The sequence below is a fragment of the Lissotriton helveticus genome, chromosome 2_1, assembly GCF_964261635.1.
Source record: "Lissotriton helveticus chromosome 2_1, aLisHel1.1, whole genome shotgun sequence".
NCBI lineage: Eukaryota > Metazoa > Chordata > Amphibia > Caudata > Salamandridae > Lissotriton > Lissotriton helveticus.
The window spans coordinates 1,385,768,417-1,385,782,591 of record NC_136059.1 but is presented as its reverse complement, the minus strand read 5'-3'; the positions used below and the strand labels follow the sequence as shown (position 1 = coordinate 1,385,782,591).

The 14,175-nt window shown below is 49.6% G+C and overlaps 1 protein-coding gene across 1 annotated transcript in view; it reads left to right on the top strand.

The window, feature by feature from the left end:
• Nucleotides 1-14,175, top strand: part of TSTD2 (thiosulfate sulfurtransferase like domain containing 2) — a 232,568-nt gene that overhangs the window by 126,821 nt on the left and 91,572 nt on the right. The gene's annotated exons all lie outside the window — the stretch shown is intronic.

Genomic DNA, 14,175 nt, shown 5'->3' with positions numbered 1-14,175 from the left:
TGCTGTGTGCTGTGTTCCCCTGCTTGAAAGGACTTTGCTGTGCTGTGTCCTGAAGGAACTTAACCCCAAGTGCCCGAGGAGAGCTAGTTCTCCGTTGTGGAGACTCAGGAACACAAAAGTTTCCAGAAGTGTCTCAGCGACGTTGTGTGAGTGTGCTTTTTGCAGCCTAAGCCCTTCGTGAGGATTGTCCTGTGATCGTGTGCACCCGAAGTCCAAGTAAGTGTCAGCGATGCTGTGTGCGTGTGCTTTACGCAGCCTGAGACCCTCGTGAGAATTGCCCTGTGATCGTGGGCACCAGGAGTCCAAGGGAGTCTCAGCGATGCTGTGTGTGTGTGTGTGTGCGCTTTGTGCAGCCTGAGACCTTCGTGAGGATTGCCCTGTGATTGTGTGCTCCCGGAACTCAAGTGAGTCTCCGCGACGCTGTGTGCATGTACTTTGTGCAGCCTGAGAACTTCGTGAGGATTGCCCTGTGGCCGTGCACACCCGAAGCTCAAGCGAGTCTCAGCTACGCTGTGTGCGTTTGCTCTGTTGCAGCCTAAGATCTTCGTTATCGCCATCGGCCCGAACCGGCATTCTCAGGGGAGATGTGCCGCCGGCCCGAGCCCGCCGTTGCCAGAAGCAGGACCTCAAACCAACTCCGTCGGGTGAGGGCTAGAGTCCCACTGCCCGGAATCAACCAAGTCGCATTGGAGGCCCAAGTCGCGAGAGGAGGAGAGGAGAGCGAGGTCACACTCCCCAGTCAATGTGTATCGCCGCCTGGGTCCTGGGTGGGGGCTCTGAGAGAGACGCTCTCGGCCTCTCCCGTTCTTGCAGCACAAGCCTCTGCTCAAGCTCGTATCGCATCCCATACTTGCCAAGGAGTTGCAGAGGAATTCTACCTCCAGTTTGAGGACCTTCATAAAACAGCGCCGTGCTGACAATGGGTCAAATGGAAGCGTAGTGTACTCAAAGGTCTGGGCCCGCTCAGAAACTGCAGATATCTGAGATGGGGGGAAACACCTGGACTGACAAGTATGCGTCCTTCAGATCCAGGCGTACCATCCACTTTGACAGAAGCAACAAACCGCTGAGGAGATGAATGCCTTCCAACTTGAAGTGACTGTAAAACCAGCCACTCATTTGTAGTCCCTGAGATCGATTACAGGTCTGCGGCCTCCGTCTTGTCAACCAGAAAAATGTTTTTAGAAAACCTTTGGGGTGCAACTCCGTCTGACCTTTGTGCATGAGGGGCAAGATCTCCTGTCCTTTGAGCGCCGCATCTCGGGCATAGAAACATATGGGCCTTGAGCGGGTAACCTGGTTAAGGGCAGCCATAAAACTCTATGTAGAAGCCCTGCACTGTTTGTAACACCCATGTTGTGAGAAGTTAGCCTGGCATATGATGTCCACTAGTTCTAGTGGGCACCTTGTACCAGTCTAATCGACCCTTATTGATGGTGGTTGTAAAGTCAAACTTATAGAAAACTATCCTAGTGGTAGCATGAACCAGCAGTCTTCAGGGCAAGACTTCAGTAGGCGAGTTAAACAAGTTGTTTTACCATATATAATCCCTTGAATACCAAATGAAAGGACACCACACAAGGTATATATCAAATATATATGTATTTAATCTAAACACAACCCCTCTTCACTCTTTATGAGGTCAGAGGTAAAAATACAATACAAGTCACACAGTTAATATACGATAAGTTGCACAGTATACGTTATGCCCTAGGGGCCTCACATACCGTATACTAAGAAAGTGGTATAAGTACCAGGTATAAGTATTAGAAAGCAGGCCTAGGGTCTGTAGAATCGCTGGGGCTACACTAAACAACCAAAGGTTTAGGAAGTAGGAGACCCACGGGAGCCGCGTGCAGTATCTAAACACTGGTGCGGGTTCCCGTTGACTTTCTATAGATTTCGTAAAAGTTACAATTTAAGGCCACTTCCGTATGGACTAGGATGGAACCCTTTTAAACTAGGACACTTCGAGAGTCAAGACCCACGGGAGCACCGGAGTACTCGTGTTACCTCACCCAGGGAAGCCGGGTGCACAGGTGCCTTTTCGTGTCGGGTTTCGTCGTCGTTTTCTATGGAAAGCTGCAAAGAAGTGGTGCAGGCGACCAGAGGAAAAGTGTCCGGGTGAATCCAAGGGTGGATCGGAGATGTGAAGAACCTGAAAGCAAAGGGGACAGAGTCTGGGTCATAATCCAGTGACCAGGAAGGTACCAGGCGATGTTGGGTGCTTGAAGGTGAAGAAGGTGAGTTTTTCTCTTCAGCCACGAGGTCCAGGAGGCATCGACGGTGACCAGGAGCTGGATTCGAGCTGTCCCACGATGGATCTAGATGACTGCAGCGTTGGTATCCGGATTGGACCCCACAAGCCTTGGCAACCAGGATGTCGAGATTGGTTCTGTTTGCCTACCAGCAAGGTCTGTGGCCCTTCTCCTTTTTAGGGAAGCTGGAGCAAGCCTGGAGCAACCAGGATCGCAAGTTAGATTTAAGATGGCACTCTTCGGGGGGCTCACTAGCCAACGGGCAAGGAACCGGGAAGACGCGTCGAGCACAAATGTAAAGGCAGGGCCCACGGGACACTCGCGGAGTGTTGGGGCCTGACCTTCGGTTCAAATGGTGCTCGGGGCTGGGGCTTCTCGTACCCCAATGCACAACTTACTGAGGCTTCAGGAAAGGAGTGCAGGTAGCAAAATGCAGGATGTCCAAGATGTCCGGTCCCACATCTCTCGTGTCCACCACGGGTCTCAGCTTTGCTGTGGATGTGGGTCGGGGTCAGAGAAGTCTGGAAGTCCAGTTCTTGAGTCGCAGAGTCTTTGGGTTCCGACGGAGTCTTGAAACTGCAGACCGGCAAAGTTGCTGTTGGTGCCTGTTTGCACAGGGTGGTCACTCCTTGACCACAAGGGATATGTCTTCCGTCTTCCAGTCAGAATGGAATGTCGAAGGTCCAAGATATGTCTTGCAAAGATTCATCCAGGATAATCTAAAGTCCCAGGGACACAGCTCCTATACTTATACTAAGAAAGAGGGCTGGATTACCTGACTAGATCCCTCCTATGGGTGGACCTGAGAAGGGGGTGGTTACACCCCTTTCCCTTTGTCCAGTTTCGCGCCAGAACTGGGGCTGGAGTGCCCCAGCAACTGGTTTGTACCGGGCTATGCATGGAGCACCTTGTGTGCCCCAGGCAGTGTCTAGATGCGTTCACTGAATGCAGCCCTCCCTGCCCCAATACACAAAACCCCTGTCTGGGGAGGTGCTGGCACCTCCTTGGACAGGATAACCTATTGTCCAGGCTGCCCTAGTTGGAGTTTCCCCCAGCAACAGGAGGTCAGACTCGTATCTGTGGCAGCAGCATCCATTTTGTGATGCTGAGGCTCTGTTTAACTTTAACCGGGTAAAACAGTAACTTACATGTCTTTTCCCTCTAGAAGGGTGGAATGTTACCCCCGCCGCCAGAACTGGCGGGGGGTAGTATTCCAAAGTGTTTGACACCTTACACAACATGTTTTGATAAAGCCAAACCAAAGTTAGCTTTAACCGCGAGGATTATAATGTACTTAAGAGTATATGGTATGGCTATATCATAGAACAGCTATAAGGAGATGGCTCCGAAAGCTGCAGAGGGGCTCAGCTCATGCTAGGGCACCCTCTCGAATAAAACCAAGCACTCTGCCTCCAGGATTGTCGAGGCCTACCATAGGAGTGACTTTTAGGTGTATATGTGTCTATATGTAAAGGTAGATATAGGTATACTATATCTAAGGAAGGGGGATTACACCACCTTACCCAGGCTGTGTGAACAGACCTGTGGTGTCAGTTTGGAAGGCAAACCAGGGGTGGCAAAATACATGTTGCAGCCCCTGATAGGCCTAGGGTGCACCTATGCCCTGGGTACCTATGGTACACTATACAGCGGCTCACAAGAGTGACTCAGTAACCAATCTGGTATGCACCTAAAGTGCATGGTATCAATTTAGAGAGAGAACAGCTGGGCTGTGGGTCTGATTGGCAGGCCCACAGCGACACTAAAGTCGAAAAACCAGAGAATCACAGCAAAAAGTGGGGGTGACCATAGGAAGCAGACCCTACTCTCCTACACCCCCCCCCCCACCCCCAACGCAGGGACATTAAACTAACCTTGCCCAGTTGAGTCTTCATATTCTAAGTGGAAATATCTGGAGAGTCCATCTGCATTGGCATGGTCAGTCCCAGGTCTATGTTCCACTGTAAAGTCCATCCCCTGTAGTTAAATGGACCACCTAAGCAGTTTGGGATTTTCACCCTTCATCTGATTTAGCCCCACAAGAGGGGCTTATGGTCTGTCTGAATCTTGAAGTGAGTACCAAACAAGTATGGCCTCAGCTTCTTCAGGGCCCAAACCACAGCAAAGGCCTCCCTCTCAATAGCTGACCAACATTTCTCTCTAGGGGTCAGCCTTCTACTAATAAAAGCTACTGGCTGGTCTTGACCATCTTTATTCAGTTGTGAAAGCACAGCACCTACCCCAACTCAGAAGCATCTGTTTGAACAATGAACTCTTTGGAGTAGTCTGGACTTTGCAGAATAGGAGCAGTGCACATGGCCTGCATCAGGTCATCAAATGCCTTTGGACAGCTGACTGTCCACTGAACTTTCTTTGGCATTTTTTTGGAAGTTAAGTCATTAAGGGGTGTCACTATGGAACCATACCCCTTGACAACTTTCCTGTAGTACCCAGTCAGGCCCAAGAAAGCTTTTTTTTTTTTTTTTCGCTTTTCAAAAACCTTCATTGAGAAAAATCAAAGAAGACAAAGTACAGTGTGCAGTATCGCAGTGCAATAGTACATAAAGCAAGAAGCAGGTCAATCATTACATTACAAAGAGATGGCAACTGTTGGCACTTTGAATCATGTACAAAGATAGTTCCACAGCTCCAGTTCACCAAGGTCCCTCCCTCATGAGGAAACAGCACAACGCAGAAACAGCAGGGGAGAGCGGAGGAAGCGAGGGCAGGGTCGCACGTGGCAGGGTGGGGGGAAGCAGGTCACTAGCTAACACCGGCGGCCGCCACCGACCCAGGGCCGGTGGGGAGCGCAGGAGAGGCAGCGCCACTGGAGCGAGGACGGGAAAGAAGGTAGGTAACCAGAGGGCCCCAGATGTCAACAGGTCGGGATCTAGTAGGCATTAAATCCCAGAATGCCGATAGGAGGGTCTGGCACCGAGAGGCATCCTCCAGCCAACACTCAACCCTGGGAGCAGGACGGCGGCCCCAGCACATGGCCACCCTACGCCTGGCAAGGACCAGCAGCATCGCAATGAGTCGGCGAGAGACATCAAGCAGAACTTGATGAAACCAAGAAGACACACAGGTGGATCCGGACGTACCGCTGCGCCAGTGATGTCAGAAATTGTGGAACACAGCGCCCAACAGAATTTCGAAACCCTAGGACAGAGCCAGGCAAGATGAGCAAAATCTGCCGCAGGTGCAGCACAACACAAACAGCTACCACCAGGAGTAAGGCCGAGCCTGTGGAGCTGCACCGGGGTACGGTACAGCCTGTGCAAATATTTAAAATGGATCAACCGGAGGCGGTAATTCGGCGACAGCTTCTTTGTTTGATTACAGCAGTACAGACAGTCTGCCGGCGAGATGTCGGACTGGACTGCTCCAACCACCCAGACTCAGGTCAGAGCTTTCTTGGGCCTTTGGCTGCCGGCAGAATGGGCACCCGATGCCTCCCGAGCACAGTCCGAAGAGATAGGGGTGGACACCAAGGTAAAAGCGTATAATTTGGTGACTAATTTATGCGGGGTCGAGGAGGTGTAAATGGAATCCAGAGCTGGCATGCTGGGTGGGGACTGAGGGAAGGTAGGGTGTAACTTCCGGCACGTGGCACGCAACTGGTAAAATAGAAGCGTGTCCGGCAACCCTGAGGCGCCAGGGAGCGTATAGAAGGTATTCTCTGGGTAGAGATCTGCGATCTTCGTTAGGCCCAAGCGTCTTGCCCACACGGACATGCTAGAGGCCTGAAGTGAGGGGAAATCCGGGTGGTTCACAATGGGCATAAAGTTGGCAGAAAGCAGGGGAGCGCCAGCGAACCGGCGCAGGCCAGACCAGGCCCATCGGAGCGTCGCGACCGTGTCGACCATAGCCCGAGGGCACACCGCAGGTGCAAATAGAGCTGTAGAAAGAGGCCAGGGAGACGCCACATCGGTCTCCACAGCAACATGAGGCTGATAAGGAGAGGGGTGGATCCAGAAGTGCAGGAAACTGGCCTGAGCGCAAAAGCGTACATCCGAAAGTCAGGCGCGCCCATTCTGCCGGCAGCCAAAGGCCCAAGAAAGCTCTGACCTGAGTCTGGGTGATTGGAGCAGTCCAGTCCGTTATGGTCTGGATCTTGCTCTGCAAGGGTTGAACCTGGCATCCACCTACAAGGTGACCCAGGTATACAAAAACAAAAAACACGAAGAGTGGAACAGGTCAGGATAATGGTGTGTGACTATAACGGTAACTGGGGTCCAGCCGGTTGAAAGTGCGAGACAGTGCTCGTTGGGAAACAAAAAGAGCTAGTACCAATCCCATCAGACCACCCCTTTGGTGGAATATGCATCATGTGGGAATTGCTGATCAGTCCAAATCTTAGCTGGCCATACAGTGCCAGCTCTTGAAGTGGATGTCAGAAGACTAGTCAGGATGTTTGCCATACTGTGGACTAGATAGTGCGCAGTGCTCAGGTGAAAGTGATAAATAAAATGACTACACTGGCTCTGAAAAGGCATGTATATAACAGTCCGTGTGTCAAGGGATAAAAACAGCGCTGGGTAGTATTACTACCCCCAGGCGCTAGTGAAATGTGGTCGACATGTTTCTGCCCAAGGGGAATTTCCCCGGCATTCTTCAGGACCTCGAAAGTGAAATAGGCTACTGACGCTGTGACTGGAACAGTCACAAAGGATGATAACTAGCAAAACAATTACTAGTAAAAGGATACATGTCTATACATGGTTAGACGTCCACTACAGGGAGAGAAGCATTTCTTCTTCCTATCAATAAAGACAAACAAAACAAAAAAGTTATATGTTAGCCAACAACACTGGATAGCACAAACACAACCCCCTTAATCCAGAAAACCAGAATAGACCAAACACACCAACAGAATAATTGACATTCTGCTTTTTTTGAAATAAGCATAATAGCTTCATCACTTAGAGGCATTTCCTCACAGCGATACTCACCCAGCATTATGTGGGTGATGACCTCACCTCACCCGGCAACCGCTCGGGAGCATGAGGCCCCGCTCTGTGGTGTAGAAAAAGGGACACAATGAGCTCACAGCCCTATCGTGCCCAAGCCAATCGCTCTACACACAAAACCAATCAGACGTGTGATAGGTACCCAGCTGATCTACCAAATTACACATAAAGCAACGAATCCCGTGTGTTACATAAAGGATGGCACAGTATACACATTCCAAAATTGTCTCAAAAACACCCACACATGATGTTTGGACCTATCCTATAGAAAAGTGCCCCCATTACAATCAATAAAGTGGCGCTCGTTCATAGTGCCTCAAAGAGCGTCCTATGGATGTGCTTAAACCTATTGATCAGATACCAACACTTGGTTTGTTAGTAGCGCTGGTTAAAGCAAACTGATCAAGATTCGCATTCAAGACTAACTGGGTTGACCTGAAGGCAGGATACCTGCGATATCCAGGATCCATTTTTATATTACTATCCCAAATCAGTATCTAGGCGCTAGGAAGAGGGGTTTGTTTTAAACAGGTTTATATAAGAAATCAAATCATGAGGCTAACCTCAATGTGGACCCCTGAATGATCAGGGGGTCAGAGCCCCAGGAAACATGACTTAACCACCTCTATCATACAGAGAACATGTCAGGACTGATCAGCATGCAAACAGTGACTAAATGGCAGAGAGTCCGTGTGGACACTCACCTGTCCGTCGGTACCTCAGGTCAACCCAGTTAGTGGGTGTTTTTGAGACAATTTTGGAATGTGTATACTGTGCCATCCTTTATGTAACACACGGGATTCGTTGCTTTATGTGTAATTTGGTAGATCAGCTGGGTACCTATCACACGTCTGATTGGTTTTGTGTGTAGAGCGATTGGCTTGGGCACGATAGGGCTGTGAGCTCATTGTGTCCCTTTTTCTACACCACAGAGCGGGGCCTCATGCTCCCGAGCGGTTGCCGGGTGAGGTGAGGTCATCACCCACATAATGCTGGGTGAGTATCGCTGTGAGGAAATGCCTCTAAGTGATGAAGCTATTATGCTTATTTCAAAAAAAGCAGAATGTCAATTATTCTGTTGGTGTGTTTGGTCTATTCTGGTTTTCTGGATTAAGGGGGTTGTGTTTGTGCTATCCAGTGTTGTTGGCTAACATATAACTTTTTTGTTTTGTTTGTCTTTATTGATAGGAAGAAGAAATGCTTCTCTCCCTGTAGTGGACGTCTAACCATGTATAGACATGTATCCTTTTACTAGTAATTGTTTTGCTAGTTATCATCCTTTGTGACTGTTCCAGTCACAGCGTCAGTAGCCTATTTCACTTTCGAGGTCCTGAAGAATGCCGGGGAAATTCCCCTTGGGCAGAAACATGTCGACCACATTTCACTAGCGCCTGGGGGTAGTAATACTACCCAGCGCTGTTTTTATCCCTTGACACACGGACTGTTATATACATGCCTTTTCAGAGCCAGTGTAGTCATTTTATTTATCACTTTCACCTGAGCACTGCGCACTATCTAGTCCACAGTATGGCAAACATCCTGACTAGTCTTCTGACATCCACTTCAAGAGCTGGCACTGTATGGCCAGCTAAGATTTGGACTGATCAGCAATTCCCACATGATGCATATTCCACCAAAGGGGTGGTCTGATGGGATTGGTACTAGCTCTTTTTGTTTCCCAACGAGCACTGTCTCGCACTTTCAACCGGCTGGACCCCAGTTACCGTTATAGTCACACACCATTATCCTGACCTGTTCCACTCTTCGTGTTTTTTGTCTATGAATTGGGGAGCGAGTGGACAGGTCGTTAAATATTCCCTCTGACCCTCCACACATCCTGTTGTTTGTTAGACCCAGGTATACAACCTGACTCTGCCCTATCTGGCACTTGGTAACCTTGATAGTTAGGTCTGCCTTTTGCAGGGCCTCCAAAACATTCTTTAGGTAGATCAGGTGATCTTCCCAAGTGGAGCTAAAGACAGCAGTATCATCAAGATAAGCTGCACAGTAGTCATCCAGACCTGAGAGGACTTCGTTCACCAACCTTTGGAATGTGGCAGGTGCATTCTTCAAACCAAAGGGCATCACCACAAATTGATAATGCCCACCAGGGGTTGAAAATGCTGTATTTGGCTTTGCATCATCAGCTAGTCTGATCTGCCAGTAGCCAGCTGTCAAGTCAAATGTACTCAAAAACTTGGCAGATGCCAATCTGTCAATGAGTTCATCTGCCCTTGGTATTGGATGGGCATCTGTCCTAGTGACAGCATTGAGGCTTCTGTAATCCACGCAAAACCTCATCTCTCTCTTACCATCTTGGGTGTGATGTTTAGGCACCAGGACTACTGGACTGGCCCATGGGCTCTCTGAGGGCTCAATGACTCCCATATCCAACACCTTTTGGACCTCTGTCCTGATACAGTCCCTGACATGATCAGGTTGCCTGTAAATCTTACTTTTAACAGGCAGACTGTCCCCAGTGTCCACTTCATGAGTGCACCATGTAGTCTGACTTGGAGTCAGAGAAAACATATGTCTGTAGGACTGTAGAACTTGTCTGCAGTCCTGCTGGTGTCGGTCAGTGAGGCTGCCTGCCAAGGCTACACCATCAACTGAACCATCATCAGGGTTCTGAGAAAGCAAGTCTGGGAGAGGGTCACTCTCTTCCTCCTGCCCCTCATCTGTAGCCACGAGCAAGCCCATGTCTGCCCTGTCAACATATGGTTTCAATCTGTTGACATGAAGCACCCTATGGGGGCTCCTGGGAGTTCCAAGGTCAACCAAATAGGTGACTTCTCCCTTCTGCTCAACAAAAGTGTGGGGTCCACTCCACTTGTCTTGGAGAGCTGCTGGGGCCACAGTCTCCAACACCCACACTTTCTGTCCTGGCTGGTAAACAGTCAACACAGCCTTTTGGTCATGCCAGGCCTTTTGCAATTCCTGACTAGCCTCAAGGTTTTTAGATGCCTTTTTCATGTACTTGGCCATCATGGAGCGGAGACCAAGTACATAATCCACAATGTCCTGTTTGGGAGGTTTGAGAGGTAACTCCCATCCCTCCTTCACCAGACACAGGGGTCCTCTTACAGGATGCCCAAACAGAAATAGAAAAGGGCTGTAGCCAACCCCCTTCTGTGGGACCTCCCTGTAAGCAAACAAAAGGCAGGGCAGCAGGATGTCCCATCTCCGCCTGAGCTTTTCAGGGAGACCCTTAATCCTGCCCTTTAAGGTCTTGTTGAATCTCTCAACTAGACCATTGCACTGTGGATGATAGGGTGTGGTGAACTTGTAGTTCACTCCACACTCCTTCCACATAGCAGTCAAATATCCAGACAAAGTTTGCACCTCCGTCTGAGACAACCTCCTTCGGAAAGCCCGCTCTTGAGAAACTCCCAGGAGGGCTCTTGCCACAACAGGTGCTGTTGTGGTCCTTAAGGGAATAGCTTCTGGGTATCTGGTGGCATGATCCACTACCACCAGAATAAATCTGTGCCCAGAGACTGTTTGGGGATCCATTGGTCCGACAATGTCAATCCCTACACGTTCAAAGGGAACCCCCACCACAGGTAGTGGTATTAGGGGGGCCTTTGTGGTGCCACCTGATTTGCCACTGGCTTGGCAGGTGACACAGGAGTGACAAAACTCCTTGGTATCCTCTGACATATGAGGCCAGTGAAAGTGAGGGACAAGCCTGTCCCAAGTCTTGTTCTGACCAAGATGTCCTGCAAGGGGAATATCATGGGCTAGTGTGAGAAGGAAGCCCTTGAATGCCAAAGGTATGACCAACCTCCTGGAAGCTCCAGGCTTGGGGTATCTAGCCTCTGAATACAGAAGCCCATCATTCCAATAGACGTTGTGGGTCCCACTAGCATTCCCAGCAGCCTCAGCAGCAGCTTACTGTCTGAGGGGTTCAAGAGAAGGACAGTCCAACTGCGCCTGCCTCAGATCTGACCTGGAGGGTCCCCCTGTCCCAAGAAACTCAACCTGATCAGGCTCAAGCTCTTCTAGGACAGTTTCCTCCTGGGTCTCACACTCAGCTTCCTGTGAAGTCTGACCATCTTCCTGAGGCAAGGGGGGAGGTACTGCCTTAACCCTACTGCTTCTCCTCCTGGTAGGCAACTGGTCCATTGTTCCAGAATCCAGTTCCAGTTCAGTGTTGCTATATCTGACCTGTGACCTAGTCACAGCAAGGACATGTGCTGATATCCCTAACATTTCTGCATGGGTCCTATACTCCACTTCAGCCCAAGCTGAAGTCTCCAGGTCATTTCCAATCAAGCATTCTACAGGGAGGCCTGGGCTAACCACAACCTTTTTGAGGCCAGTTACCCCTCCTCAGGAGAAATTAACAATTGCCATACTGTAAGTGGTAGTGACATTGCTAGCATTGGTCACTAGGTAATTTTCACCTAGTATGATCTGTCCATGGTCCACAAAGCCCGGCATTACCATTGTGACACTAGCACATGTGTCCCTGTAGGCCTGAGCCACTTTGTCATTAATTAAATGAGTTTGCCTGCACTCGCCCAAGTTATTGGGACTCACAGTAGAGGACATAATTATGTCCCCATCACAGATCAAAACAGCTTGAGTTGGTATTCTGACTAGGCCAGAATCCATCTCAGTTCCCAGGGTTAACCCTACTGCACCTTCTGTTGAGAACCACCACTTGGAGCTGAACTAGGGGAACAGTTGCCTTAGGGGCAATGGTGACTGGAGCTGTCTCATTTTTGGCACAATCACTGGTCTAGTGAGTATTTACTTTACAAATCTTGCACCAAGGTTTCTTTGGGCCTTCTTTCTTTTTAGATTGTTGGGAACCCCCACCATTAGAAGTTTTTTGGGGACCTTGAGTAGACTTCCGGTCTTTTGCTTTCTCCCCACCCTTTTGGTCTTGCTTCTTCTGATCACCACCTTGGTTCTGTACCTTCTGGTTCTGACCCATTTGTCTGCCTTCTTTCCCAATTCTTGGGGAGAGGCCTGATCAGAGTCCACCAGGTGCTGATGCAATAACTGGTTCTGACAGTTGTTAAGAATTTGTTCTCTCATAATCAAATTATACAATCCTGTATAGTCATGGACCTTACCGCCCAGTAACCAACCCTCCAGAGCCTTACTTGCACAATATACAAAATCAGTCCAGTCCTGAGTCTGTGTCTTTTGGGTATCCCTGAACAGCAACCTGTACTGCTCAGTGGTTAGGCCAACCCCATCTATCAGAGCACTCTTCAGGACATAGTAATTGTCAGCATCGTGTTCATTAACTGTCAGTAGCTTATCTCACCTTTATCTGAAAAGGAGAGCCACAAGATTGCTGCCCACTGACTTTGGGGTACCTGCTGTACTTTGCAAGCCCTCTCCAAAGCAGGTATCCATTTGTGGATGTCATCCCCAATCTGATAGGGAGGGACAAACTTGTTCAGGTTTCTATGGTCATGAGACCGTTCCCTATCTCTAGGAATTCTGCTGCCACCAGTGGGCTCTAGCCCACACAATTTCTTCTCTCTCTCAAGAGCTAGGGTCTCTTTTGCAAGGGCAACTTCTTGCCTCTTGATCCTAAGCTTGGCTTCTCTCATCCTAGCTTCATGCTCTCTTCTCTGAGGGGAAGACATCCTCCTCAGAGCAGAGGCACTGGACTCTACTGAGGAATCAGAATGATCAGAACCACTGGACATTGATCTGGGCCTTCTGTTTCCACTATTAGGCCTACTTGGAAGGTTAGAAGGGGGCCTACCATGGCCCTCTCTACCTCCAGACAGTCCTGTGTTGCCCAGGTTAGTTTCATCCACTGCATCCTGGTCATCATCCCCATCAGAGAACAATGGATCTTCTCCAGTGGTATTTTCCTCTGTTAAGAGATGGCCCCCCTCTCTACTACCTTGGTTACCTGGGTCTGATGCATTCTCTACATCATGAGCCACTAAGATATCTACCAGGTGGTTAAAGGTTGGACTCTGTCCTTGTCTCAACTTTCTGACTGCCTCTTCGGCGGCCTCCAGCTGCTGCCTGGCAGCCAGCCATGCTGGAGCTGCGCACGGCCTCAGATCTGCAGGCCCTGGCCTTTGATTGGCCTCCGTGGAGATCCTGTGCACCCACTGTCGCCCACTCCTTCCATCTGTAAGCTGAGGAGTTAACTGCTGCCCATCCTGATCTGTTTTAGCCAACCTCGCACAATGACCTATAAAATTAACATAAAATGTGCCCCAAAGGTCCCCCTGCAGAGGCAGAGTGTCTGCCTTGCCCTTCGCTGCCACTTGTTACTACAGTGATGTCTGGTCACTTATGTACCGTTAGCATAAACCTTTATGTAGATTCCTGCAGAGCTGCCTTCAGACATTGGACTTCTGGAAGAGTCCCATTGCAACCTGAGCGAGGCATTCCTCCTCCATTTCCCAGGCTTCATACCACTGGAAACAGGAACGGAGAGTCCCATTGCAGCCTCAACGAGGCATTCCTGCACAGTCTCCTAGGCTTCATACCGCTGGGAAGGGGTGCAAAGAGTCCCATCACTCCTCTATCCTGCTGGTCATTCCTATATTTCCATTCTCCTCTATGCTATTTTCTTTCATATTTCTGCACACTCTCCCTTCTGCGTTTTACGGTTTCTACTTTGTCCTGTCGCCTCTATTTCAGTTACGCACCTCATTCCTCCATCCCCCCGCCTCTCCCATATCCCACGCATCCTCCCCTGACGTATGCCCCTTTTCCTCCCACCCCCGTCACACTTCATCCTCTGACTGTCCGTGTCCCCACTATCTATCTTTCGCCCTCACTCTATATCGCCCTCACTCTATCTATCGCCCTTACTCTATTTATCGCCTTCACTCTATCTATCACCCTCACTCTATCTACCTATCTATCTATCTATCTATCTATCTATCTATCTATCTTCCTCACTATCGCCCTCACTCCATCTATCGCCCTCGCTCTATCTATCTATCACCCTC